Here is a 23,734-nt window from a genome sequence, read left to right as displayed (position 1 = left end):
CAATGCAGTGCCCATTCATTCTCACCTAGGAGAGTGCCCTGGGTCAGGAAACCCAAAACCTGGGTTTTAGTCCTGATTCTAATTCACTGGGTGACCTTGAGGGGGCAGGGAAAGGTGTGTTGAGGGCTCATTAAATACCAGGTGTTTTTTGTATGTCATCTCAATAAGCACTTCTAACAACCAGAGAGGTGGCAGTCTTCTTATGCCCAATTCCAGGAATAAATGGTTAACCCGTTTTTTATTTAGTTAGTAAGCAGCAGAGCTGCTGTTCCTAGCCTGGACTGAGTCCAAAGCCCCTGCTCTTTCCACTACAACAGCCTGCCTCCTAGTTTCCTGCTTCCTAGTTTCCTTTCTGAGGTTCTGGCGTTCCTAACTTGTGACATGATAGTCAAGGACCTTCTATCCTCACCATTACACATAAACTCAACAGATCATGAAATAAGAATGAATTTACTCCTGCAACTGTTATGCAGTAGAGTATCACACAGTGGCTGAGTTGGATGTGACACAGCAGTACTCTGTTAGGAAGCCTGGCCCAAAGATTTAGGACCTCAAGCCAGATTTTGGGAAAATCAAGGCACCTGTGGCCAGCAGCAGACCTGTGGCCAGCAGGGAGCTGTGCAGCAGCAATGAGGAATGAATACAGACCTTAAGCCAGCCCCAACCAACCCGAACGAACTACCCCAGATAGTCCCACTAGGCCAAGCGCTGGGTATACAGGATCCTTCATTGTAACTGAGCTAACAACGTTTGTAGCTGCCGACCATCTGATGGCAAAGAGCGTGAGTTTTCTTTTCAGAACTGTAGTACTGGAAGAGCACTGGCAGCGACAGAAATCCACCTATGTAGGCACTGCCCCCAAGTGCTGAATGTCTGTTCTAGTGAGTCTTCTGACTGCAAATGGAAATAAGGGAGAGCTTATCATAAGAGTATATGTGGTATTAAGGGTATAGGATTTTATGGAAATACAAGAATAGAACCATAGTAGGTCTGGGCTTCCCAGAGTCTAGAAAGGTCTGGATCAATGGCAGCCCCAAGGCCCTCAGAAGCTGGAGTCTGGGTCTTCACTCATCGCATGATTCAGTCACTCTCCAAGGGTCTGCTCCATTCTCTTTTTACCTGGAGGCTACACAAAATTTTCTCTACCTCATTGCTTCTGCTTCCTCCTAAGATCAGCTAGCCAGGACTCCTCAAAGGCTTGACTCTACCTCATGGCTTCTTTCTATATACCATTTCAGCTTCAATTTCTATAGCTAAGTGTCCAACTGTAGTCTCCAGTTCAAATTTCTAAGAGAACATGCATCTTTCTTTCCACTAGGTCACATCAGAGGTCCCTGGTGAGACTATGAATTGGCTGTTTTTGGGTCTGATGTTCATCTCTGGTTCAGTAAGTTCTGACCAGGGGGCAGGGATAGAGCAAGATTTTATGTTAGAAACATGGATGTCTGGGGCTGCCCCTTCATGAACAGGAGTTGTGGATGTAGAAATTTCTCTTAGAAAAGGCTGGGGGAATAGCAAGCACCATGGCTGACATGTTGAAAACATCTCCACATACTAGAGAGCCCCACACCTCTGCTGCTGTGGACCACCAAGATGTCCTCAGCCAACAATGCTGAAGTGCCCAGTGGCTGGTGGGTGAAGGAGGGGGTAGTTTTACCGGCCTCCTCCTTCCCTGTCAGTGGGCTCATGAACAGGTAATGTCCTCCCCTTTTTCTCCCTGTACAGATTAACTGAGTTAATTCCAACTGCAACCTCTCTAACACTCTTCTTTCTTTGTATCTCTCCTTCAGCCATTACTCAGTGTAGGGATGGTTGGTAGCTGTAACTTTTGTCTGCCTGGCACACCTTCCCTCTTTTGGTTTCTTAGAAGAACCCCACTCCCACTTCATTTAGTCCTGGTGGGGCTGTCATTCAGAGTGCCTCAGTCCTCCATCCACCAAGGATGGATACTTGACCCAAAGTAGGTGATCAGAATATCCCCTCCCCCTTGCCAGAGATGGGGACAACTCAGAAGAGTCCATCTGAGGAATGAAGCCAAATTAAGACAAGCAAGGTTGAGTAATTGAGAGAGACAGAGAGAGAACCCTAAAAATATTTTTTGAGCCCCTGGATCCAGCTATGCAGTTTTATAAGCCAATAGATTTTAAAGTTAAGAGTGCCTAAGCTGGTCACTTGCAACCAAGAGTCCTGACAAATATACACATAGTTTTCTCAAGGAAATTCTTTGCTCTCTCACTTTTTTCCTCCCTCATCTCATTTGTTCCATTTGTGGGTGCTTAAATGACTCTAATCAAAGCTGACACATTGTATTACAACAAGTCTACCACTAAGCATCAAGGGGAAAAGACAGTTCAGGTAGTCTAACGTCCCGGTACTGTCCAAAAGGAGAGTAGGGCTATTTATCACTTCCATAATTTATCAACTTTGGTTAAGTTAAAATTTCAAGGGTAACCATTAAAGAAGAGCTAGTGCATAATGTCCAAACTAGAAGGAAAAAAAGCAAATGATTAAAAATAGTGCCCCCCCACCTCAAAAAAAAAGGGAAAAATGAGCTAAAATGAAATGGAGTTCTAGCAGGACAAACACACTGAAAGCATAAAATATGAAGACAAACTTAAACTAAATACATCTGTGGTTATATTAAATGAATATGGACTAAATGTTCCAGTTAAGAGACAAAGGCTATAAAAAACCAAAACCAATTATATGCTATTTATAAGAGACATATCCAAAACACATATATACAGAAAGGATGAAACTAAAAGGATGGAAAAAGATATACCCTGCATAGATTAACCAAAAAAGATGATGTAGCTATACTGATACCAGATAAAATAGAGTTTAAGGCTAAAAAAATTCTTTTACTAGAAATAAAAAGAGCAACTTCATAATGATAAAAGGTTAGCACACTAGGAAGTATAACAATGTTGTATTTGTATGCACTTGATAATTGGGCTCAAAGATATAAAGCAAAAAACTAAAAAGGGGAAATAGACAAATTCATAATCACAGTTGTGTATTTTAACACATTTCTCTCTATAATAGCTAGAATAGGCAAAAAATCAGTAAGGATGAAGATTTGAATATAATTAATAAACCTGATCTACTGGCATTACATAGAACCATTACATAGAATCCAATAATTTTAGAATTCATATTATTTTCAAGCACACATGTAACATTTATAAAAACTCACCATAAACAGAACCCTAACAGAAATATCAACAAATTTAAAAGATTAAGATTATACAGAACAAGCTCACTGACTACAATCAATTAATGAAAGATAACTAGAAAATACTCACATGTTTGAAAATTAAGAAACACACTTCTGGGCTTCCCTGGTGGCGCAGTGGTTGAGAGTCCGCCTGCCGATGCAGGGGATACGGGTTCGTGCCCCGGTCCGGGAAGATCCCACATGCTGCGGAGCAGCTGGGCCCATGAGCCATGGCCGCTGAGCCTGTGCTCCGCAACGGGAGAGGCCCCAACAGTGAGAGGCCCGCGTACAGCAAAGAAAAAAAAAAAAAAGGAAACACATTTCTAAGATACCTATGAGTGAAAGGGGAAATCACGATGGGAACTAGAAAATATTTAGAAATAAATGATTAAAATACTACGTCTATCAAAACTCGTGAGCTCTTGCTAAACGGTATTTGGAGAAAAATGTTTAACCTTAAATGGAAAGAATAAAAAGTATAAAAATTAATGAACTAAGCATCCATTTCAAAAAGTTAGAAGAAAAACCAAAATATATACAAGGAAAGTAAAATTTTTTTTTTTTTTTTTTGTGGTACGCGGGCCTCTCACTGCTGTGGCCTCTCCCGTTGCGGAGCACAGGCTCCGGACGCACAGGCTCAGCGGCCATGGCTCACGGGCCCAGCCGCTCCGCGGCATGTGGGATCTTCCCGGACGGGGGTACCAGCCCGTGTCCCCTGCATCGGCAGGCGGACTCTCAACCATTGCGCCACCAGGGAAGCCCAAAATTTTTTTTTTTTTTAAAGAGCAGAACTTAAAGAAATAGAAAACAAACTTACTACGGAAAAAAACCTATGAAGACAAAAGTTGGTTCTTTGAAAGGAACCTCTACTGAAGTTCAAGAAGAAAAAAATAGAGAGAAAGCATAAAAATGAAATCAGAATGAAAAGGGGATATTGCTACAGATGTTACAGACATTAAAAGAATAAGGAAATATTATAAACAACTTTATATAAATTTTAAACCTTAAAAGAGACAAATTCCTAGAAAAATATTACTAAACTAACTTAAGAAGAAATTGAAAAAATTGTCCTAGAACCATTAAAAAGGTTGAATCTATGGTTAAAAATAACATAAGAAAATAAACTTCCAGACCCAGGTGGCTTCATCACTGAGTTCTCTCCAACATTCAAGGGACAAAGGAGGGGAAACTAATATGGATGGTGGAGGTGGAAGAAGATGGGCATTAGTTTGATCTCTGGACTAACCGCAGCAGCAGGGATTGTAGTTTGTCCCACTAACCTTCCTCTTGTAAGTTTCCCCAGCAATTGTGACCAACCAGAATCCTGGAGAAGTTGTATCCGGATGGAGTGAATTTAACATAGAAGGGAATGTATCAGATGGACTATAGAGAAAACCATTGGTGTCCCACCCAGATCCTCTTTACTGGCTAGCACATCCATTCCCCAGATAGAAGTGTCAGCTGATAACAACACACAGAGGTTCCTTCTCCAGAAAACTGCCACCTTAACTAGTTCTCTTCCTCTCCTCTTCCCATCCTGCTTCCCTCATTCTCTTCCTGAGCACTTCTCCCAGTATACCATTTGAGCATGAATCCCCACTTCAGGTCCTGCTTCTACAGAATAGGGTCTAAGATATCAACATTTAAGAGGATGAAGAGAGAGTCACGGAGTAACAGATACTTTTAAAACATATAATTGACAAGGAACCACTAACCAAAATTTATAAAGAACTCCGATAAATCAATAAGAAAACTGAAAAACAGGGAAAAGACTTAATAGGCAGTTTACAAAACAGGCCATCTGATTCACCAACAAAAAAGTGCTCATCAGTAGTAACCAAGGAAAGAAAATTAAAACCACAGATATATCATTATACACCCATGAGAATGGTTTTAAAAATTTGAACCAACAATACCGAGTCATTTGCAAGGATAAGAAACAACTAGAACTCTCATATATTGCTGGTAGGAAAGTAAATTGGTACAATCACTTAGAAAACTGTTTGGCATTATCTAGCAAAGCAATTCCACTTCAACACATATAAACTCATTCACATACACAACAGAAAATGTCTAAGGATGTTCTTGGCTGCACTGTTCTTGTGTTGCTTATAGTTGCTGAATACCAAGTATGTGTCACCTATAGGATGAATAACTACATTGTGACATTCATAACATAAAACACTGTTAGCGATAAAAATAAGTGTGGTCAACACATGGATTCAGCTCACAAACAAGTTGAGCAAAAGAAGCAAACACAAAACGCACACAGTATGATTCTATACGTATGAAGATAAAAAACTAGTAAAAATGAACTGTATTGTTTGGGAATGCAAACATAGGTGACAAAACTACAAAGAAAAGCATAGAAATGATTATCACAAAAGTCAAAATAGTGGTTTCTTCTGGGGAAGCGCTTATGATTTGGAAAGGGTACTGAGTACTGGCAATGTTCTATTTCTTGACATAGGCGGTAGTTACATGTGTATTTTCCTTAGAATTGTTAAACTATACACTTAGGGGGTTTACTCACTTGCATTCTTGTTTATCTCATATTTTTAAATGTTTAAAACAAAGACAATGAAATAAACATACTGATTATTTTTTGGTTCTTAGGCAAGTTGAGGGAACTGAAAATCCTTCATTTATAAATTAAAAACTTGCACCCCCAAATCCCTAACAGTATATACGTCAAGTAAATTTTCATAATGCCTACTTCTCTTAGGACTATAGGTGGACAGAGTCTCTTGGGAACAGATATATGCTTTCCCAAGAGTCACCAGAGGATTCCTCTTACCTACGAAAGGTGAGGTGAGTAGGCACCCGAAGTCCTGGAGTAGATATCTTGGTTAAAGGTTAGCATTCCTGAGTATCCTCAGTAGGCAGAATCCTGGAGAGTAGAAGCAATGTGCCAAAAAGCCTTGGGTTAGGGTTAGGCAGAGAAGGGATTCAGCCTCCAAACCCTGATAAAAGGATTGAAAATAGGGAAATCTATTGGGTGATCTGGGGTGACCCTGACCAAGGCTGCTAGTAAGAAAGGGCCCTATGTGCCGCCCAAACAGGAGAGACTGGAGGAACCCAGCCTGGTGACAAGCTCCACATGTGGCCCAGAGTGCGGTGCTTTGGGAGAATGGCTAACCACATCAGCATAAACTGAAAAAGCTCTAAACTTGGAAGTCAAGCATGGGATCAAGCTGGCAGGAACGTGGTCCAATAAAGGCACTGAGCAGCAGTGACCACACATCCTTAGACCGTGCAGGGCAGCTCTTCAACTGGGATATGATACAGCTGTGTCAGAAATAACAATGTGGGCGGACGGCTCAGACTCTGCAGTTCTCTCCCCTCTGGAGAGTGGAAGACTGACTGACTTCTTTGGAGTGTTTGAGCCCCCGTGGGGCTTGGAAGTGGGAGACATCGGAATTCTCACTAAAAAGGGCATTAAGGGACTTGGGAGGTTATTTGGAAAAATAAAGAAATATGTGACTGCTTAGAACCCAACTGGTGAAATGAGACACACAGGTTAAACATCCAAAATGAAACAGACAAAATCTTAACCAAAAGTCTCTGCTTATCTACCTTCACGTACACAATATCACGTGTATGTGTAGTAAACTAATACATCACTAAGCTAACAGAAAGAGTAAAGAGAGAAATAAGGAAACATCAGCCCATGATAGATGACTTAAGAGAAGGTTCATTCATTAAGGCAAACTGAAAGAACAAAATGCTTCTTGTACTGTCTATTATTACTATGTGACTGACATACGTAAAAGGAACTTGTTTCTTTTACATCTTCCCTGAAAAGCTTCTCAGTATGTGATGTCTTCTTGGTTGCCCAGGACAGGATCCTTCCCACCTCTGAAAGGTCTTGCTGGCTTGCAATCTACATCTTTATCAGAGCCCCACTGATTTGCCCCTTGCATGTGGTAATGCCTTTGGATTATCCCTCCAAAGGTTCTGAGATACCTAAATCAGGGTCTATACGTGTTTTCATCTCTGTTTCTACTTATTCCCACTCCTCTTGGCCCTGCCACTGATGCATGATTGTTAAAGGAAACAGGCGGGGAGGGAGGAAAGAATAGTATGACTGCACTGTAACTGAAAAAAAAACAGAGAACCACCACCAGAAAACAAACCCATAGGGAAATGGGGACTTCTTGACCATGTATTACTTAACAGCTACTTGTGCTATCATAAAAATACAATTCATCTGATAACCATGGAAACCAAAATGAAGGCACTGTGGTGAGGGTGGCTCTTTTCAGAAATCTAAAAACAGTAAGAGGCCTAAAATCAGAAAAAGAAATCCAAGCGCTGCAGGCCAGAGGAAATCCTTTACTAAAAGCCCTGACAAAGCAGCATTTTCTCCAGTCTCTAAAATCTCACCAGGCTTCAACAAGGGCTTTGGGACTGCTGTGACTGATCATGAAACAATTCAGGCCTCTCTGTGTGCTTCTCTGTCCCTTGGGGCCAGCTGCTATGAAGAAGGCTCACTGGGAGCTGGAACTTATTATTTTAAATTGTACCAAAAACCAGCAGAGGAATGTGTGTATGTGTATTTACTCTCCAGCTCCTAGCAGGTATACAAGCACAAAGTGCTCCATAAATACCTGTTGAATAAATGAAGAATCAGGCTAGAACTCACGGAAAGCAAAGCGTCTGGTAAACAGTGTGTGTTCTTTCCACCACCCAGTGCCAACATTCTGTTGGGTCCTGAGAAAATCAAAGTCCTGTCCTCAATTCTGGGTCCAGTTTCTCCATTTGCCTAAGGAGACAGCTGGATCAGATGGTTTTTCAGGCATCTTCCAGCTCTGACAGTCAATCACTGTATTGTGCTTTTTTTGGTGGCAGCACATGCCTGGCACTTTTCTTTCCCCTCAGAGGGAATCTGATACCCGTCTGCTCCAGTAATGTTCCCATCCTGCCTGACTCATTTGGTAGAAACAACGGGTTCACATGCCAACTGTAAATGAGAAGGCAAAGGGGGCCCAGACAGAAAAAAGGGGAAAGGGTTCCACTTGGCCCCTTTCTTAGGAAATCAAAACAGCACTCTTTTTAGGACTAAATATACAGAAACAGATGTGTGATTATTCTAAACATCCCTCACGTGAATGTCTCTCTAGCTTATTAATTTAATACTTGTACTAACAGCACTAAATACTGAGCATTTCTCTGCCGGACACTGTGCTAAGTCCTATTACACTCAATCCTCACAACCATCTCATGAGCTGTTAAGGTTATTATCTTCTTTTAACAGATGAGGGTTCTATCTGGCTCGAGAACGCACAGTAAGTGGCAAAACTAGGATCTGAACCCAGGTGTAACTGACTCCTGAGTTCTGGCTCTTCAAATGGCTTTTCCATCTGTTCTTCACTGTAGTCCTGTGAGCAAGGGAGGTCAGGGGTTATCACCTTCACTTTAAAAATGGAGAAACCGAGCCTCGAGAGAGGCTTGCGATTTGCACAAAATACAAAAGACACTTAAAAGGTGCCCGGCCTCAAACACTCGCTCCTGCTTTCCTAGGTGAGGGTTCTTCCCATCTCGAGTCTGCTTCTTTCTCTTCCACTTTCACTAACACACTCGCGAAACCTCAAGGTTGAAGGCAACCGCAGAGATCCACCTTCCCGGCCCGGTCGTTTCACAGGAGGGGAAACCAAGGCACAGCTGTTCTCCGGCGCAGCTGAGCCTCCAGGTGCCAGCAGAGTGCGGGAGCGCGGGGCCCAGGACGGCCTGAGGGCACCCTTCCCGGTCCCGCCGGGGTCAGGTGATCAGCCTCCGGCAGGACCGAGCCAGGCCTCCTCGGCCGCGCCCCTCGCAAAGCGCCCCAGGTCCCCGGAAGGCAGCCCCCGGCCGCCCGAGCCCCCTCCCCCAGGCCGCTCCCCGCTCCGGGGCTGGGGCATCCCGGGGGCGCAAGCAGAACCACTTTGCCTGCAGCCTCCGCGGGCTGTCCCCCCTCACCTCGCCGGGAGCTGTCCGGAACACTCACCCACAGAAGCGCCGGCCGCTGGCGTCGGAGCCACAGCGAAGACGCCGGCGCACGGTCACGGGCTGCCGGTCACGCCTTGAGCCCCGCCCAGGGGCGGTATTTGCTGGGCCGTTGCGAGGCGGCGCTGTCACGTGACGCGCAGGGCGGGGGATGCCGGGAGCGACGGTCGCGCTGCAGGGCTGGGCTTCCGGACCACCGCGGCGGAAAGGAGCCCTGCGGAGTCTGCGCAGGGAGGGTCAGGAAGGGAGATGCTAGCCGGGGAGGATGAGTCTTCAGATGCTGCGAAGTCGAGTTTGCGGAAGGACAATTAAGGCTTGTACTGCGTGGCCCCATAGGGGCAGAAATAGAATCACTGGGTGGAAATTGCAGGGAGGCAGCTGGGGTCGATATAAAGAAGATTCTTCCAATCACCAGTTATCTATCAGTGTAATGGGATGTTCCAGGAGGTAGTGAGCAGCTTTGTAGGGGTGCACATAGGGGCTGGGTTCATGCATTCAACAAACTGACCGCTGGCTATGGTCCAAACAATATGCTGGGAGTATATATTAAATAATTTTATGTATAGCACAATACCTGCCACATAGTAAATGTTACCTAAGTGTTGTTGTTGCTGCTGTTATTATTATGGGCACAGAGGTGAACAAAGCTGATATGGTTTCTGTCCTCAATTTTTGATTGGAGAAGGTAGACATTAATCAGATAGCACTTAAATAAATATGTATTTTAACTTGTGGTAAGTGCATTGAAGGAACTCAGGTTTAAAACTAGGGGGCAAGGGAGGGTGGTCAGGGAAGACCTTTCAGAGAAAGGTAAGGAGTTAGCCAGCTGGAAGAGAGGCAGGGAAAGCCTGTGTGAAAGCTGTTGGGTGGGGTAGGGCAGAGGAAAGAAGATTGCTCTTTGGGTAAATGGAAGATGTCCAGTTTGTCTGAAGCTTATTGTGTTGACAGAGAACAGTGTAAGTGAAATTAAAGGCAGGTAGGGACCAGATCATGCAACATTTAGGTCACAATAAGGATTTTCAAATTTTATATAAAAGGAAGCCATTGAAAGGGTGGAGGGTGTGATTTGTCAAGTGATTTGACACTTTTTTTCTTTTTAAAGTATGATATTTCGAAAAAAAATTGGAAAAAAAAAGTATGCCAGCTACTATGTGGAGAATAGACAGAAGAAAGAGTGGAAACAAGGAGATTGGTTAAGACTTGGACTGGAGTAATGGTAGTGATGGTAGTGAAGATGGAGAGAAATAGATTTGAGATATTTTTTTGAGGTAGTCAATCTGGCTTGATGTGTTAAATTAAGGGGATTCCCCAGTGTTCTAGCTTAACCTGACTGGGCCCATGAAAGTGCTATTTAGTGAACTATTGTAAGGGGAACATATTGGGGAGGAAGGTGGAAGATCAAGAACTCAATGTTTCACTAGTTAAATTTTAAATGCCTGTGTGCCATCCAAATGAAGAGATCAAAACACATTTGGATACAGACCTGGATTTTAGAAGAGAATGTAAGCCTCAGAAATCTAACTTAAGACTGCTGTGAAAAAGAAATCATTGCACCAGATTGAGGTTTGTAACAGCTGATCTCTGTGATCCCATTGACCTATCTCAGTCCTTAGTTCTACAGAATGTATTCTATAAAAATATATTACATCTATTATTACCATATGATGAATTTAGTATTATTACTAAACTGAGGTGAGGCCCAAGTTACTATGCAGCTTCTCTTTTATAAATAGAAAAAAACACAAAGAAACACACACCCTAAGGCCAACAATTTATTTTAAGCAAAGACAAAGCTGTACACACAGTAGCTAGATACAAATAGTAGACCACTCTGACTTAGGTCAGATCAGATCAGAACAGGTGAGGTTCACGCTACAATGAGCATGATGATTTAATCTCATTATGTATGACTGGCAAAGCTATAACATGTTTAATCCTTTGAAGAGTGTCCCATTGTATGAAACTGGTAGTCTAGATGTCTGTCAAAAAGCAATCAAAAGCCGAGTTTCCGGATTTGTGTCAGCCAACATTATTGTTTTGGCATTTCTATAAAACAGCTAAGCCTTTCAAGGGAGTACAACAGCCGCTTTCTATAAGAGCATGCTGTCTATCTTTCTCATTAGCGGTGCAAACATCACTTGTCACATAGAAAATGTTTTTAAATATAAGTACTTAACTATAAGAACGTCATTTGTAAACCACAGTTGAGTCCCCTCTTCTTTCTGCCCTCATCTCACCTGTGCTTGCCTCTATCCTACCACTTGACGTCTACTGATTTCTCTCCTCCATTAGACTGGAGAGGACCTGCTCATCTTTGCATTCTGATACATAGTTGGTATTTATTATAAAATGAGTAAGTACACATACAGCATCTCCTCAGCCATGTGAACTTTACTTACCTTGTTTTATGGAAAAGGGAGGCTCAGAGTGATTTGCCCAGGGTCAACATAGTAGACATCTGTCATTCGTTTTTGGCTGCCCAGTACCTGAACGCCCTTCCCACATTTGGGAATTCCCCATCTTATGAGAGCTTGTTGGGAATCAGAGCGTGCCTTTCACTATAGAAGCTGAAATTGATTTTTTTTTCTCTACTTCTCCACGTGACCCTGACACTACAAATTAAATATTCCTCGGACTTTGAATTGGGAGCCAGAGACACAGCAAAGTTGTATCTTGGAGTAATTCTCTTTGGTGACCATGACAAATACAGCAAGATGAAGTTCTTTGAGCAATACTGGCTGCTATCATAGTCCAGGGAACTGTGGCCTTGGTAATAAGTAGTGGCATCTAATCTTCAGCAGAGATGGTGTCCTTACTGCACCAGTTGTGTGGAGTGACCAGGTGACAAAGGGTGATATTCCAGTTGCCTAGTCTCCAGGCCTCCTGGTGATGCTAAACTACCTATAATCCTTTTAATGAATTACTTTTCTCCTTAAATCTATTAAAACTGGATTTTGGTGTTTACAAGTTAAAAATCTGACTCATATAGTCACATAACTAATAGCAGAGCTGAGGACTTTGAACTAATTCTAGTGTTCCTTCCTAACATAAATCTGTATTCTCCAACAACCCACATTTTCTACATTACATATCGATGTCTCTAAATCACCCTTTGTTCACCAAATTTATCTTTTAATGTCAGCTGATTAATGAATATTTCAAGCAATTGTATGGTGAGGCAGCTGCCAGTGGAACATTCAGTTTCAGATGTAGCAGTATCACTGTACAGTTTATGTAATATTGAATTTTTTTGTATTTTTGTCCGTTATAGGCATAAAATGGAAAATGAAAATACTACTACTAATGTGACTGAGAAAAAGCTGAAAATAATCAGACATGCTTAAAGCAGATCTTCAGCCTTAGCAGAATGCTTATTGGACTAAAGCCAGCTGTGTGTTTCTGAAGAAAACAATTTAAGAACCTTTTATAACTCTGAAAATATTTCATAAGATACCGTGTTTAAAAGACAAAGTGTATAAGTGATTGTGTAATGTTTTTACCTCTCAGTAACAAGTCTGTTCAACTTTTATACATGTGATTTCTATGTTTTCGTGAACTTGCACAAAAGCAGGCAAATGACACCACATAAGCATAGCTGTAAAACTGAGTGCACAGAAGTAGCAACTGTTCATGGTCTCCTGGGTGACATCTATAATAGAGTAGGGAAGAGACCTGGTACTTTATTTCTAATTTATTATTGTAGCCCTTAAAAAATAAGGTTACTAAGGCTTTGTTGTGTAGTATATTTTGGAGTTGTATATATACTAGCCAGCAGATGTCAGCATGGGATCTCTTTCTTAAGACTGAAGTATGAAAACACAATAACAGGAGTTCCTGAAAGAACTGAAGTTCTTCTTGTTCTTCTGTGCACAACACACTTAAGTCACACTTGCCTTCTTCTTCCTTAAACATATATGCTTTAACACTTTTTCAAAGCCCACTCCCCCCGCCATTCATCCAAATCTTACTTCGTCACTTCCTCAGGGAGCCCTCCCTGCTTCTTCCCCAACCCAACAGGCCAGGTTCCTTTATTCCATGTTCTCACAGCTACCTTTACTTCACTCTCCTAGCAGTTTATATAATGACATAATTATTGATGAACTTAGGTAAATGTGCGACTCCCCTGCTATTTTGTAAGCCTCTTAAGGATTGGTACAATGACCGCATTCTTCTCTTCTGTATCCCTCATCTACCACAGTGCCTGGTCCTCTGTAGTCACTAAATAAATATCTGTGATTGTGAACACCTCCACCAGGTAGACTGGGAATATTTTTTTGGAGGCCTGGACAACAGGTAGCGTCCGAAAGCCAATCTTTCCGCCTTCAATTCAGCCACTTCTTTGTAAAGATATTATGTGGGGCAGAAAAATGTGGGATAATCCTTGTATTCAAGAGGAAAAGACAATGACAAAAACTTTTCCCTCACAGTGGCAATCCCTTCCCTGCTGTAGGGTATCCATGTTCAGCTTCTTACACATTTCCAGTGAAGAAGTGCCCCTTCTGTGACCCAGCTCATCTTGGTCACAGTAGTTGTTAGTGAGTTCAAGAAGGAATCTTCCCTCTTGGCTTCCAAACCTTTATCCTATTGTGCCTTCTGGGACCATTACTTTCTTTTACATAACAACCCTTTTAGTTTTTAAAAAACAGCTCTCAAACTCCTACTACAGGTCTTTTCAAGGCTAACCACCTCTAATTCTTTCAATCTCTCTAGCAGCATGGTTTCCAGACACCTTCGGTACTGTGCCAAACTCTACTCTGCCAAGGGGGCTACTCCTTAGGCATCTGTTAGACCCGGAGACCTTAGTGTTGTAATTTTACTGATGCAACCTAAAAAACTGCTTTCATCTTTAATTTTGCTTGATCTTATTCCTAAACCAGTCCAGAATTTCAGAATTTGAAAAGACCTTAATTTAAGGTCTGGTTACCCAAAGCAGATCCTGGGCCAATTAAGTCACCTGGATGCTTCACAAAATAGAGTCCTGTGCTCCATCCATAGCAATTCTGATTCAGTAGGTCTTTGTTTAAAAGCTTCTTGTGTGGTTTGCAGCTTATTTTGGAAAAGCCCTCTGCACATGATGCCTGACACTGCCAGTGTTCTTTTCCCTATTATACTTGAACTTCTCCTTTGGCAGGTATCTGTGCATGAAAATGCTCCCAACTGTCCCTAGTATGCATTCTTTAATTCCCAAGTACATGACACCTAGCACCCATTTACTCTTTAAATTTTGTGTGAAAAGAACATCAGTTACCCATAAACATGAAGACATATTTAAGTCCTTTTCCTACCAAGAAACAAGTATTAAAAATATGCTATTTTACCATCTTATTTACACATGGAATTGGGAAGAAGGAAATAAGTGATAGTCTGAGTCTATAGTATCTAGCAGTTTCTAGGCTCCCCCCAGTTCTTCCTCTGCTATTCTGTGTAAACTCAAGGAAGGTGAGATAATTAAGAGTGATCTAAGTTCAATACACTTAAGAAAATAGGCTGAAAAAAATTAAGTGCTTTCTGTCAGATCAGGAATAAATAAGCTCCTTGCAACGTAGGGAACAACAATGTAAAAAATACAAATTCTTTTTATGGTGATGAACTTTTTTTTTATTAATTTATTTTATTTTATTTATTTTATTTTTGGCTGCGTTGGGTCTTTGTTGCTGCAGGCAGGCTTTTCTCTAGTTGCGGTGAGCGGGGGCTACTCTTCATTACTGTGCGCAGGCTTCTCATTGCAGTGGCTTCTCTTGTTGGGAGCATGGGCTCTAGGCGCGCGAGCTTCAGTAATTGTGGCACACGGGCTCAGTAGTTGTGGCTCGCGGGCTCTAGAGCGCAGGCTCAGTAGTTGTGGCGCACGGGCTTAGTTGCTCCACGGCATGTGGGATCTTCCCGGACCAGGGCTCGAACCTGTGATCCCTGCGTTGGCAGGCGGATTCTTAACCACTGTGCCACCAGGGGAGCCCTATGGTGATGAATTTCTAAACAGTAGTAGAAAGCTTGCTAACAGGCAGGGTTAGGTTAAAGAGGGAAAAGTAGATGTTAAACTAAATGCCTTTCTCTTCAACTTCTTTAAAAGCATTGTTTCACTAAGCTAACAAAAGTATTTTACTAAGAATGATTTTTTTTTGATTTAATACGTTTGAGATTTTACTTACACTTTTATGTTCAGTAAAGAATCCTTGTCATTTGTCTCATATGCTTGTGACCAATGAAAACAATGGATATTACAAAAATTGAGTATGAAATTCTACAATTGATGTAAAGATTCAATAGTAAGCTTATTAAATTTTACTCAAAAGTACACTGAAAACATATAAATGCTGAATTTTACTAATGATGTTAAGATGAGCAATTTATTTGATCATCTCCTGGCTTTAACTCTTTATCTACCACATTTCTAAAAACTTTTTTTGCAATATCTTTATTATTTTAAGCTTCCCTTCTATCAGCTCAAATAATCAGAGACAATGCAATTGGAATTTGGGGAAGAAAAGCATCATATAACCTCCCACTGCCATACGTATCACACCCAGCAGTAGTCTTCATTATGTTTCGCATTGTCCCATAAAAATTAGTCTTCAGTCTCTTGGTATCACGAACATATCTGCACTTAGCTACTTTCTTTCCTCCTAAATAAACATATAACTTGGGGGAGGGTAAATTGTGGTAGTAGGTTAGATGTGGTCCTTGTCAGATTACTCCATATATGCTTAGCTGTGAAACCAACAAACTGATCTTGTGCTAACAGCCTGAAAGGCCACAAGTTAGAGGTTACATCTCTCTTCGGAAAACAAAATGGATGGATTCTGTTTTTCAGGATAGGAACTTTTCTCTCCAATGAAAGTGAAGGAAAGGTATTTTGGGCATAACAGGTCTTCAGGGCTACTTCCCACTCCTACAGCTGCCCTTAGCAGGACTGACCCTTCTGTTTTCTTCCTGGCCATCAGCTCCCTCCTGCTTTCTCCTCCTTATCCAAGCTTAGATGCTTTGTGCATTATTTCAGTCACTCCCTGACCCTGTCAGATCACCTTATCCACGTGGCAAGCCCCACCCCCCGAAGAATCCAACCCTCCACCTTCTCTGAGCTTAGGCAGCAGAGCAGTGCTAGAGAAAAAGCCCACATCCAAGCACTGCAAATTCATGATCACCTATCTTAACTGGGGTTCTAATACCATCTGACCTTTTTCTAGTTAGCTCACTCTCACACTTCCCACAACTAGTTAAAAAAACTTCTCCACTCTACTTCCATTCTATTATTCAATGAATACTGAGTGCCTACTAGGTGCCAGGCACTCTTCTAGGTACTGGGATACTACAGTGAACATAGTAAGATAAAACCTCTGTCCTCATCAAGCATATATTTAGCGAAAGGAGACAATTAACAAAATAAATAAGGAAAAAATATATTAAATTAAGTGCCAGGAAGAAAAATAAAGAAGAGGGGTATAGAGTGCCGAAGAGCTTGTAATAAAAAAAAATGTTGAAATATAATGTAACTATAGAAAAATGCAAATATCCTAAGTCTACAACTTGCTGGGTTTTCACAAATTGAAACATCTTATAACCTTTAAAGGAGTTGGTAAAGGCCTCAATGGAAAATTGCCATTTAAGCGGAGACCCAAGGAGAGGGACTGAGGCACTTGGAAATCTAAAGGAACAGAGCATCCTAGGCAAAGGAGACAGCCAGTGCAAAGACCCTAAGGCAGTAGCATGTCTCGTTTGTTTGAGGAAGCAAGGAGGCCAGTATGGCCAGAGTGCAGTGAGGGAGAGGAGAATCATAAAAGATAAGATCAGAGAAGTAATGAGGACCAGACTGTACAGAACTTTGTGGGCAACCAGAAGCACTTTGGCTTTTACTCTGAATAAGACAGGAAGCCACTGAAGGTTTTTCAGCTGTAGTGACATTTTCTGGCTTAAATTTTCAGAGAACCATTGGATTGCTGTGTTGAGGAGAGACTGCAGAGGGGCAAGGGTGGAAGCAGAGAGTCTAGTTAGGAGGCTGTTAAAATAATTCAGAAAAGTGATGATGGTGGATTGGACCAGGGTGATGGCAATGAAGTTGGTGAGAAGAGGTGAGATTTTGATTCTAACTCAAGGGCCAGCAGGGTTTTCTGAAGGATTGGTGTGCGACATGAAAGAGAGGAGTCAAGGCTGACACTCAGGGTTTTAGTTTATGCAACTGGAAAGACAGAATTATCATCTCCTGTGACTGAGAGAGGAGTTAGGTTTCATGAAAGGGGAAGACTGGGAGTTTTTTATTGGACAAGTTTGGAATTAAGTGGAGACGTGTAGGCTGGAGATATAAATTTTAGAGTTCTCAGCCCATAAATGGCATGTAAAGCCAAGAGATCAGGTGAAATCACCATGAGTCAGTGCAGAATCTATACTGTAAATAAAGAGGTCTGAGGAGTAAAGCCAAGAGATCAGGTGAGATCACCAAGAGTCAGTGCAGAATCTATACTGTAAATAAAGAGGTCTGAGGAGTAAAGCCTGGGGCACTGCAAGTTTCAGAGGTTATAGATGAAGAACCAGCAGAAGAATCTGAGGAAGGGTGGATCAGAGGGAAATTAAGAAGGCCCACAAGGTGGTTAAAACAGTTAAGAGTTAGTGTGTTAAATGCTGCTGACAGGGTAAGACAGGTCAGTGTTAACCTTGACAAGAGCAGTTTCAGAAGATTCGTGGGGATGCAGACCTAACTGGAGTGGGTTCAGGAGACAATGAGAGGAAGGAATGAAAATAAAAACCACCTTATTGAGGCATTTAACTGAGAGCACAGAAATGGGATGGTAGATGGAGAGGGCTGAGGATTCAAGAGGACTATGGTAGATGCTGTGCTGAACCACCCAGATCTCAACTTTGGGACGAAGAAGCTCATTCCCCCAGCGGCTAGGAGTGTTAGCTGCTGACACCTCACAGCTGCATCCCCCTCAGGTCAGCTGAAGGAAGCTGCCTCCACTGAAATACACCCGCCCACCAGCCCCCATGCAACGGCTAGTTGATGCAAGGGTCCAAAGGCCCTGCCCTCTTGCCTTGTTCAGGACTTCTCTGAAGGGCCATCCCAGCATCAGTTACCTGTGGGACTGACTAAAGCTGCTTTTGCAACTAGGGCGACCAAACATTCTGGCTTGCCCAGGACTGAGAGGTTTCAGTGCTAAAACTGGGACAGTCCTAGATGTCCGTATTTGCAGCTGCACCACAGTTCAACTTCTGCCCAGAATTGTTTCACTTGCACTCTAAAGTGTTTTTCCCAAAAATATTCCCCCCAAAACCTCCTGCACAAAATCTCAGCATCTGCTCCAGGGAACAGACTGGCAACAGGGCTTTAAAAAAAAATTCTTTTTAAAATAGAAGAAATCACAGTCCTTTTGCATACTATTGGGAATGATCCAATAAAGAAAGAAAAGTGAGGGAGAACTGCTGGATCATGATCCTTGGGTAGTTGATGCGGGTGGGACTGATTGTGTGCATGTGGGATGGGTCTGGCCTTAAATAGGAGCAGACTTTCCTAACAGGAGGGAGGGTACAAATGCTGGTGGGAGGGTTATCAAGGGTTAAGTTTATGGAAGCTTTCCTCTGGATGCCTCTATTTTCTCAGGGAAAGAAGAAGCAACATCATCACCTGAGCTTGAAGATGAGGGGAGATCCTGGAGGTTTGAGAAGGTATGAAATGTTTATCTAGTGGAGAAGAATGAACTAAGGAAACATAGTGGTCCTGCAGGACCCAACTGAGGTTCAGCAGTCATTATTTTCCAGGTAGAACCTGTCAGGATGTTTCTTTCCAGACACTTTACGCTACACAGAGCAGGCAAAGAGCTGGATTTAACCAAGGTGGGGTTTTGCCAGAAAAGTACAATGAAGCTAGGGGGAGGGAAGAGAGTTGAAGGCGTATGCAAGAATGATTACAATGATGGCTAATAGAGTATAAGTTGAGGCATGAGGGCAGTGAAGCACAGAAACTAGGTGGTAGGGTGAATACATCCATGATAGAGTCTGGTGGGGCTAAGTTATTTGTATTGGAGGAAGGAAATTAAATCTAGGTTATGGCTGTGGGATTGAGTGACTAAGACTAAGGAGGACTGAGGTCAGCAAATGTCTTTCCAGAGAAAGCAGATCTGGGCAGAAGGAAACTCTTTCAACTTTTCCCCACCAAGTCTAAACCTTTATTACACGTGGTAGGCAGAATGCCCCCACCCAAAATGTCTATGTCCTAATCTCCAAACCTAAGTCTTAATACGCAGCTTAGATGGCAAGAGGGACCTTGGAGATGTAATTAAGGATTCAAGGAAGACTCCCTGATTTCTGGTTTAAGCAGCTGTGTTGATGGTACCATTTACTGAATTAGGCAACAAGTTTCAAGTGAAAATAATGGGTTCAGTTTTGGACCTGCTAAGCTGAAAATATCGGTGAGATGGAGATGCTGAGTGAGCATATGGATATCCAAACATGGCCAACATTTCAACTGGAAATAAACATTGGGAGTTTCTTCTAAATAGATGGTAATTAAAGCCATGGTCTTTAATGGGCTGGAAGTTTATAAAGAGAAGATAATCCAGGACCAGAAAGTATTTCAAGAATGATCACATAGTCAGTGAATAATAAAGTTTGCAAAAGATGGTAGAACAGGTAAGGGATTTACCCTAGATATGAAGAGGATGAGGTCATGATAACAGGAGATGGAGGAAGGAGTGCTATAAATGTACTAGTTTGCTATTGCTGCTCTAATAAACTATTCAAACTTAGTGGTTTAAAACAACACAAATTATCTTACAGTTGTGGAGGTCAGAAGTTTGAAACAGGTCTTAAGGGGTTAAAGTTAAGGTGTCAGCAGAACTGTGGCCCTTCCGGAGGCTCTAGGGGAGAATCTGTGCCTCACCCTTCCCAGCTTCTGGAACACAGAGGCTGTCCACATTCCTTGGCTTGTGGCCACATCATTCCCACCTCTGCTTCTGTTGTAATATCTTCTCTGACTCTGCACCTTCTTTCTCCCTCTCATAAGACGCTTGTGATTACACTGGGTCCGTCCAGAAATAATCTCTACACCTCCAGAGCCTTCCCTGAATTCCTTCTTTCCCCTACACTACATTTATCTGAATCAATACTGGTCAGCTCATTCATCCTCCTTGATCTCCCCTTCAAACCTAGTCCCTACATTGCATCTAGGTTTAAGTAAGCAATTTTGAACTCTCCTTGATCAATATGATTTGAACACCTTAATCAATATGATTCCTGCCTGGCTCTCCCTTCTCTAACCTTTTCCCATAGACAACCACAGTTAATCCTTCAAGTCTAAACCTCCAGCAAGGTGAGGTCCTCCAGACGTCCACTTGTATGGAATCCTACGATGAATTATAGACCCAAACGGCTGTCCCATGACTGTCCATTCCCAGCTTCTGGCACAAGAGCATGGCATATAATAGAAACTCAGTAACCGATCAATGAATTATTAATCTCTGGGACTTTAAAAAGCCAGACCCCGGCTTCCCTGGTGGCGCAGTGGTTGAGAGTATGCCTGCCGATGCAGGGGACACGGGTTCATGCCCCGGTCCGGGAAGATCCCACATGCCGCGGAGCAGCTGGGCCCGTGAGCCATGACCGCTGAGCCCGGGCGTCCAGAGCCTATGCCCCGCAGCGGGAGAGGCCACAACAGTGAGAGGCCCGCGTACCGCAAAAAAAAAAAAAAAAAAAAAAAAAAAGCCAGACCCTATGTGAAATCATTTTCCCTATAAAATTTGCAACAGAACAAATGTCTCACCTTTAAAATAATAAAACAGTTCTGTAATGTTGGAGGCCATTTCACACTTTGCCAAATTCTGCCCTTCACTTCAGAGCAGGTGTCCTATAAGCCAAATCCAGCATGCCACAATTTTGCATAGTTTTATTTGAACACAGCCATGCTCATTGGCTTACATATTGTCTAAGGCTGTTTTCACACTGCAGCTGAACAGTTGACAGGGACCACAGAGCTCACAAAGCCTAAAGTATTTACCATATGACTGTGAACAGAAAGCTCTCCAATTTCTGCTTTAGTGGCTTCTTTGATGACCTACAAGCAGAATTTATCCAGTGATCAAGTCATAGCAAAACAGAGTAAAATGTCTGGCCGATTTCCTTTTGATACTATCTACAACACTCTCTGGTGCTTGGATCTTATAGGTAGAGAGACACTCAGCTCAAGCAAAGTAGGGGGAAGAGAAAGAGAAGTTGATTCCTCACTTGTTTTTCATTCCAAATCTAGGCCCAAGTTTACCCACCTACAAACTATGGAACACACTGTAATTGAAATGCTAACTCACTTCACAGAACTACAAAGAGCAATGATAAAGCAGTTTGAAAATGAAATGCACTGGTAGCAGAAGAACACTAGCCTAATTTAGGAGCAAAATTCCTACTTCTGTTTTCTAATTACTATTTCAGAACAGTTAATTACAAGTATTAGACACCCCCAGTGGAGTTTATGGCCTGAATTTTTAAAAGTCAGCTGTAAAAAACTGCACCATCACATTTTCTCTTATTGTAACTTGAACATGTGCTGGAACCAGGGTAACAATCACCACCCCCCACAAAGAAAAGCACTAAAGGACAGGGTACAATAAATAAACATTAAAAGGCCCTAAACCTTGGCCAGCTGCTATTTATTAGCCACTGAAACTTCCAGTCTCAAACTCCCCATCTGTAAAATGGCATTAACACTGATAGATTAAGGCTGTTTTTAGGTAATGAATTTTAAGTGTTCAGTAATTTTGAAGTTTGTATATAATTAGAGGATAAGCATGCTATCTCATAGCATCTGGAAACATGAATGAAATCTATTAGTGGAGTGAATGCCAGCACAAATCACTTATAAACACCTTATACCAAGGACGAACCATTAATAACAACTAGTGTTTACCAAACGTCAGCAGTGTGCTCTACTTGCATTCTCTCATTTCATCCTTACAACACACTGAAGTAGACAGATGTTTCTATTATGCTAATTTTACAGATGAAGAAAATGAGATACATTCAGTTGCTACAAGTCATCCATCTCATAAGCGTTGCAGCCAGGACTCAAAATAAGGTGTTTATGATCACAGTACTATATACTGCACCCCTTTAAGTCAGGGATGGATATAAATTACCAACATGAAACACAGCATCACAGGGTTAAAATACATGCTGTCTGGGCAAAGATGGTGGATTGAGCACCTGCTACTACTTCCACTCCCTCCGGAAATTCCATGAAACAACATCAAAGATTTTTAAGATGTTTGTTTAAAGACTATTTAGGGGCTTCTCTGGTGGCGCAGTGGTTGAGAATCTGCCTGCCGATGCAGGGGACACGGGTTCGTGCCCCAGTCCGGGAAGATCCCACATGCCGCGGAGCGGCTGGGCCCTTGAGCCATGGCCGCTGGGCCTGCGCGTCCGGAGCCTGTGCTCCGCAATGGGAGAGGCTGCAACAGTGAGAGGCCCGCGTACCGAAAAAAAAAAAAAAAAAAAAAAAGAAAAGACTGTTTAGGTATAAACCTGAAAGGATGGAAAAGGAGGAGAGGAGACAATAGCAACAAAGTAAGAAGCTGGAAAGCAGGTGGACAAGTAGTAAATAACCTGGTAGAAAACCGAATTCTGAGTCAGCAATAGGAAAAGCAAAACAAACAACACCCAATTTACACCAAAGAATTCCTAAAAGGTTCAGGAACTGGTGGTTTCCTGTACCTTTGGAAGTAGGGTACAAAGGCGTACACACTAAAAAAAAAACAATTGGTTGAAGGTAGTTGGATGCTCTCTGCAACTCTACAGTTAAGTAGCCTCTCTTCCCCAACTCCCTCCCCAAATTAGAATTTTATTTTCTGAAAAGGGTAAAATAGAGAGTTCTCTGGATTCTGAAATACCAGGCAGTTATGGGTACGGGTACTGTACTCAGTATAGAGACTCAGTGAACAGACACACACTGGACACGAGATACGGAAAACAAGAGACCCAACACGGAAGAAGGAGGAAAAGGAATTCCCAGGATGATGCTGAAGGGAGACCCAAGAATACAGCCACGTATCAGGCATAGAAGACTATCAGCAATTTAGATAAATGGCAAAAAGTTTAGCTGATTTAGTGTGATAAGTTCACAGAAAACTAAGCCTAGGAAAATCAAAAAGATGTACAGGAAAAGAAAACAACAAAGAGCATTTGGAGTCCTAATGAAATCAATCTAATCAAAATCAACACTAATAAGTACACTGGAAGGAAGTAGAAATGACATGCATGAGAGATGGAGGTAAGGAGAGGGAAGAGACACAAATCCTTACATGCATGGAGAAGTCAGTAGGCAATGTCTAAAACAGAAAAATCATAAAGTAACAACATAATCGTGTTATTTAGGGACAAGAAGGTAAACTCAATATAATTAGCTAAAAAGTGAATGTAGTTGTACCTGGGAAGAAGGTTAAGGACTTTCCCCTTCTCCCAACAAACTTGGAGAACTACCTGACTTAAAAATATAACGTTTTTGGGCTTCCCTGGTGGCGCAGTGGTTGGGAGTCCACCTGCCGATGCAGGGGACGCGGGTTC

General features: G+C 42.2%; 1 protein-coding gene across 2 annotated transcripts in view; it reads right to left on the bottom strand.

Annotated features, from left to right (window-relative positions):
- The window catches only part of FBXO10 (F-box protein 10), a 77,842-nt gene extending 68,571 nt beyond the window's left edge, over nucleotides 1–9,271 (bottom strand). Inside the window, exons 1-2 of one of the 2 annotated variants that reach the window (XM_055087091.1) lie at nucleotides 9,204–9,271; nucleotides 6,015–6,107 (exon numbers count right to left, since the gene is read on the bottom strand). The gene's annotated coding sequence lies outside the window, so the exon portion shown is untranslated. The remainder of the gene's footprint in view (nucleotides 1–6,014; nucleotides 6,108–9,203) is intronic. The other variant, XM_055087092.1, reaches the window with a different exon arrangement.
- Nucleotides 9,272–23,734: the final 14,463 nt, after the last annotated feature.

This window comes from Physeter macrocephalus, chromosome 9 (genome assembly GCF_002837175.3).
Source record: "Physeter macrocephalus isolate SW-GA chromosome 9, ASM283717v5, whole genome shotgun sequence".
Classification (NCBI taxonomy): domain Eukaryota; kingdom Metazoa; phylum Chordata; class Mammalia; order Artiodactyla; family Physeteridae; genus Physeter; species Physeter macrocephalus.
Note: the sequence above shows the minus strand (reverse complement) of the source record. Positions and strands in the feature narration are given on the sequence as shown.